Source organism: Salmo trutta, chromosome 7 (assembly GCF_901001165.1).
Source record: "Salmo trutta chromosome 7, fSalTru1.1, whole genome shotgun sequence".
NCBI classification, from domain to species: domain Eukaryota; kingdom Metazoa; phylum Chordata; class Actinopteri; order Salmoniformes; family Salmonidae; genus Salmo; species Salmo trutta.
The window spans coordinates 6,247,651-6,254,481 of NC_042963.1; positions in this window are offsets into that span (position 1 = coordinate 6,247,651).

The window sequence follows — 6,831 nt, forward strand, 5'->3', positions numbered from 1 at the left end:
TTGATCTTTTACAGTCTCTCTAGTGTAAAGTAGACCCTATGTAAAATATTGAATTGCATCAACTTATGCCTTGTGTTAAATGAAAGACGCTGAGCATCTAAAAAGAGCTTTCCCCATTTCTCATCCTCAACAATGAGACCAAGGTCATCATGCCACTCATGCAAGCTTTCAGAGGTTCATCATTCCCCAAAAGAGCTTGAAGACCAGAGCACATGTAGGAAATGAAACCTTTTTTTACCCCTTTCCTTTCCAGCCACAGTTTATCAGTTTTAGGTTTACTCATGGGCTAAATCTTACCTCCCTGCTGAGTGGCAATGTAATGCCTAACCTGTAGATACTTGAAGAAATGACTTTGAGGTAACTGTAAAAATATATATATAATTGTTTTATTTCACCTTTATTTAACCAGGTAGGCTAGTTGAGAACAAGTTCTCATTTGCAACTGCGACCTGGCCAAGATAAAGCAAAGCAGTTCGACACATACAACAACACAGAGTTATACATGGAATAAACAAACATACAATCAATAATACAGTTGAAAAATCTATATACAGCATGTGCAAATGAGGTAGGATAAGAGAGGTAAGGCAATAAATACGCCATGGTGGCAAAGTAATTACAATATAGTAATTAAACACTGGAATGGTAGGATGTGCAGAAGATGAATGTGCAAGTAGAGATACTGGGGTGCAAAGGAGCAAGATAAATAAATAAATAAATACAGTATGGGGATGAGGTAGATTGGATGGGCTATTTACAGATGAGCTATGTACAGGTGCAGTGATTTGTGAGCTGCTCTGACAGATGGTGCTTAAAGCTAGTGAGGGAGGTAAGAGTCTCCAGTTTCAGAGATTTTTGCAGTTAGTTCCAGTCATTGGCAGCAGAGAACTGGAAGGAGAGGCGGCCAAAGGAAGAATTGGCTTTGGGGGTGACCAGTGAGATATACCTGCTGGAGCGCATGCTACGGGTGGGTGCTGCTATGGTGACCAGTGAGCTGAGATAAGGCGGGGACTTTACCTAGCAGAGACTTGTAGATGACTCGAAAGCCTTAGCCAGGTCGATATATACGGCTGCATAGTAATGTCTCTTATTGATGGCGGTTATGATATCGTTTAGGACCTTGAGCGTGGCTGAGGTGCACCCATGACCAGCTCTGAAACCAAAATGAGATGCCAGTTCTTGAAAGGATAGTAGTTCACCTTCTCTATAGAGATTACCAAATGTTTTAATTCCTTTGTTGAACCAAGAAAATGTAATACCGTCTCTCGGGGCTTTGGGTAAGATGGGGTTATTATAGAAAGGTGTTTGTTCATATACAGATTTAAGCCCTTCTGTTTGTTTACAGACTTCAATCCATACATTTAAAGTGTTTTTAATGAAAGGGTTGTTTATGAGACCTAGCAAAGCTTTAGGTGGGCTAATATAAGATATAGATGCCAATGTAGCAGGGGTCAGACACTCTTCCTCTATCTGCCTCCAAGAGGGTGAACTTGTTGTTTCTTGCCATACCCACACAGCCTTTAACTGAGATGCCTAGTAATACAACTGGAAGTCAGGTAGAGTAAGTCCTCCTTCTGAGTATGGTTTGCATAAAGTTGTGAGTTTCACTCTGGGGGGTTTCCCTTGCCACAGAAATTAAGGAGCTTTCCTATTAAGTTGTTTGAAAAAAACTTGGGGAATAGGAAAAGGTACAAGAATTTTGGTAATATATTCATCTTTACACAATTGACCCGCCCAATAAGAGAAATTGGTAAAACTATCCAATTCTTCCCCAACCTTTTTGAGAAGTGGAGCATAGTTCAGTTGATATGTCTTAATAATTTCAGAGGGAATTTGCAATTCAAGATATGGCATTTTCTGTGGTTTCCAAGAAAACGGCTGGTCTAAGATTGGGTTCTGCAGAGCTGCCCTGTTAAAAGGCATACTTATACTCTTCAATAGCTTATTTTATATCCTGAAAAGGTCCCATATTCTTTCAGGATGTCAACTAATGCTCAGAGTGAAATTTCTGGTTTAGTGAGGTAAAGTAAAATGTCATCGGCATATAGCGAGAGCAGATGTTCACACCCACCTATACGAACACCATGGATGGATGGATGAGATCTAAAAGCTTCTGCCGGTGGCTCTATAGCCAAAGAAAAAGGTGAGGACTAGCGGGACAACCCTGTCTTGTGCCACGTGATAAAGAGAACTGTGAGGAAATGTTTCCATTAGTCAGGATCTGAGCTACCGGACATTTGTAAAGTAATCTAATCAGACCAACATACTTAGGTCCAATCATCCTCTGTAAAACTTCAAACAGGTAGTTCAAAAGCTTTTTCCGCATCTAATGAAGCCGCCACTACAGATTCTTGGTCATTTTCTACATAATGCATAATATTAAATAATCTTCTGATATTATCAGGAGATGAGCGGTTTCTTACAAAGCCTGTTTGGTCCATATCGACCAAGTCCGGAAGAACATTACCCAGTCTAAGAGCTATGAATTTTGCAAGAATCTTATCTGAAGTGTTCAATAGAGACATTGGTCTATACGAACCACAAAGCAGAGGATCTTTCCCAGGTTTTAACAAAACTGTGATCAGTGCCTGTTCAAGTGTGTCTGGGAGCTTTTCTGTCTCTATGGCATAATTAAACATACTGCAAAGAGGCTCAATTAGTTTGGGTAAAAAGGATCGATAGAATTCAATAGGGAATCCGTCTAACCCTGGTGATTTTCCCCCAGCAGTGTTGAAAATGGATTCCCTAATTTCCTCTAATGTAATCTCTTTCTCCAAGTGCTCTCTATCCTCATCAGTTAAAGTTTGTACATTGAGTTTGTTCAAAAACGAATACATTGTGGCAGGGGCATCCCCTTCAGACTTGTACAATATTTCATAAAACTCCCTGAAAACTAGATTAATTTCCTCAGGACTGTGAACAACTGTGTTATTGGGTAGCTTAATAGAGCTAATAACTCTACTAGCATCCTCTCGTCTTATCTGCCAAGCAATCAACTTTCCTGCTTTATCTCCATGTCCGTAGTAGTTTTGTCCTCCTAAGAGCATTTTTCGCTTTATGGGTTGTCAGGGTGTTATATTCCAATCTCTGATTTCATTCTCCAACAAATTTACTTGAGCCTTATACATCTTACGAGCACCTGAACTAAAGGATATGATTTGCCCCCTCAGATATGCAAGGAGAGCTTCCCATAAAATGAGGGGGGGAGGCAGAGTTGTTATTGCTGCTAAAAAATATGTCTATATGTGTGTTCAGAAATGTTAGAAATGTGGGATTATTTAGTAAGTATGTGCCAAACCTCCATCTTCTTGAGGGTGGCTGTGCTCTACTGACTGGTACTGAAGCCAGCAGGGCAGAATGACCTGATATACATCTTGGTAAGTACTTACACCCAGTAGTTAAACTTTCCTTGGCTGCAGGAATAAGAAATTAGTCAATTCTAGAGTAACTGTCATGAGTATTCTTTAACCTTTTGGTTGTGAAATCTCCATAAATCTACAAGTCCAACGTGTTTCATTTCTGCTTTTAACATTTTATCTGCCTGTGTGAGGCTGATACTATTAGAGGAAGATCTATCACTGGAAGGGTCCATTACCAAGTTAAAATCCCCTGCCATTATTATCTCTGATGATGGGCAGCTTAATTGTGTTATTAACATGCTGTAAGGCGATATGTGCCTCTCTGGCTGTTAAGATTTCAGACGTTATTATGTTTTCTTCTCCTACAGAGAAGGTGAAACCAATGAGCTGCCAACTCTGGATGAGCTCCCATTTCCCCCTGTAGATGCAGACGATGAGTAATGTTTTTTTATTTAAACTTTTTAACTAGGCAAGTCCGTTAAGAACAAATTCTTATTTACAATGACGGCCTACCAAAAGGCCTCCTGCAGGGACTGGGATTAAAAAGAAATAAAAATCTAGGACAAAACACACATCACGACAAGAGCGACAACACTACATAAAGAGAGATTTAAGACAACAGGTTGTTTTCTTTTAAGTTGAGGGTGAGTTCGTCTAAACCCTCGATCTGGTTTACATTATGTGGAACACTGAGCTGATGAGCAAGCACTAACCTTTTGAAGGTCTTTGCAAAATTGTTAAACAACATGGTTTTATATTTTGACTAGGTGAAAACACTGGTCAATCCAACCCGATGGTGGAAAGAAGTATGGAAACAATAGATAACATTGAGAGTTATTCACCTCTGAATCTACAGATCCCCTGTGTGTGTGTGTGTGTGTGTGTGTGTGTGTGCGTGTGTGTGTGTGTGTGTGTGTGTGTGTGTGTGTGTGTGTGTGTGTGTATTCTTTTTTAATATACTCATTCACCGTTGGTTATAACGGCTCCCCAGCATTACGCACACCTGTCTTCCCCCGTCACGCGCATCATCGACTATTGGACTCACCTGGACTCAATCCCCTCATTACCTCCCCTATATCTGTCTGTTCCCCGCTTCAGCATTGATTGTCTTATGTTCTTGTATACCCATGTGCTGATGCTGTTTCATGTCTGTTCCTGATTAAATGTTTGACTCCCCGTACCTGCTTCTCTACTCCAGCGTCGGTCCTTACAGATTGTAGGTTTTAGCTTTATGATTTATTATAGTGATATAATTTTCTAGAACCTCCTTTTTGATAGAAGCTAAAATCTAAATGTTTACTTTAAAATGTAATTATTGTTATCGCACGAGTGATAAAAGGATGAAATTGACTTTGCATCTTATGTTTGGTGTCATAAACAATCCTAGGTTCCTGTCTGTCTGGTCTAGAGAGGAGGGGGAGGGCCCCCTCCGGAGGAACAGCTGGCAGAACGCCCAGAATATGTTCTTTAAGATAGACGGAGCCAGTCACATGTGTGAACCGATCAAATGAAGCACGTTTAGATAGCAGTATATAAGGGTCTATGTAAGGAGCTCACTTCAGACCAGTACTTATGCATCTAAGTTTGACTATGACCTCTCCAGCTTGCTGACAATAGAGTGACTCATTTAATATTGATTGAGTGTCCTGTATAAGAATTTCCATAACACCACTAATGTCATTTTTTGGGGGTATCTGCACTTCACTATGTATATTTGTGCCAACTTTTACTTCACTACGTTCCTAAAGAATTTTTTTTTTTTACTCCACACATTTTCCCTGACACCCAAAGGTACTCGTTACATTTTGACAGGAAAATGATCCAATTCACACACTTATCAGAACATCCCTGGTCATCCCTACTGCCTCTGATCTGGTGGACTCATTAAACAAATGCTTCGTTTGTAAATTATGTTGGAGTGTGCCCCTGGCTATCCATCAATAAAATTGTGCCGTCTGGTTTTGCTTAATATAAGGAATTTGAAATGGTTTATTCTTTTACTTTTGATACTTAAGTACATTTAAAACCAAATACTTTTACGCAAGTAGTATTTTACTTGGTGACTTTCACTTTTACTTGAGTCCTTTTCTATTAAGGTATCTATACTTTTACTCTATGACAATTTAATACTTTTTCTGCCACTGGCTTCGGGACAAGTCTCTGAATGTCCTTGAGTTGCCCAGTCAGAGCCCAGACTTGAACGCGAATGAACCTCTCTGGAGAGACCTGAAAATAGCTGTGCAGCGACACTCCCCATCCAACCTAACAGCGCTTGAGAGGATCTGCAGAGTTGAATGGGAGAAACTCCCCAAACAGGTGTGCCAAGCTTGTAACGGCAAACCCAAGAAGTCTCGAGGCTGTAATCGCTGCCAAAGTAAAGGGTCTAAATATTTATGTAAACATGATATTTCTGTTGTTTTTTATATATATTTGCAAACATTTCTAAAAACCCATTTTTGCTTTGTCCATTATGGGGAATTGTGTGTAGATTGAAGGGGAAAAAAACAATTTAATCCATTTTAGAATAAGGCTGTAACGTAACAAAATATGGAAAAAGTCGAGGGGTCTGAATACTTTCTGAATGCTCTGTATATATTCTGGTATGGGAACGTATTAGTAACAACAAAAATATGTAGGCAGATAATGGAAATATGAAGACCTAGGACATGTTATGGCTTATTTTATAAGACAACAGTAAATGAGAAATTGGTCAGCTATTAAATGACAAATAGTCTTACATTGAATGCTATGCCTACCTTCCTACCCTGAGCTCATAATAAACAAATAGGCTACTAGACCAGTCTGCTTACCGAGAAACATGAATTCATGCAAATTCATGTATAAGATTGTGTAAACAGATAGCAGGCCTATATCTGATGACTGATAATGAGTAGTAGCCTAGGCTAATAGTGACAGACCAGGAAGGAAGCAAGCACAAGATCCACCCACACATTGGGTTGGATGAATGCAAGCAACCTGGTCTCAGAGCATTTTGTATTATTTTGTACTTAAACCAGAGACACTCCATTTAGCATGTTACGTTTCGTATGGTATGTATTCATTTGTGGATGTCCATCATCCAATTCATATGATATGTTACAAATTACAATTAATATGATTTATTAAAAATGTTTCAAACGTACAATATGTTACAAATTTGCAAAATGTACAATATGTTACGAATTTGCAAAATGTATGATGTGTTATAAATTCCAATTTGGATATCATTAGCTAGGCTATGGGGTTAGGGTTAAGATTAGGAGTTAGGTTAAAGGGCTAGGGGAAGGTTTAGCTAAAAGGGTTAAGGTTAGGGTTAAGTGAAGGGTTAGCTAACATGCTAAGTAGTTGCAAAGTAGCTAAAAAGTAGTTGAAAAGTTGCTAATTAGCGATGAGATTCGAACACGCAACCTTTGTGTCACTAGACATTCGAATTATATGCCCTACCATCCACCCCGACCAACTACCCTCCTTT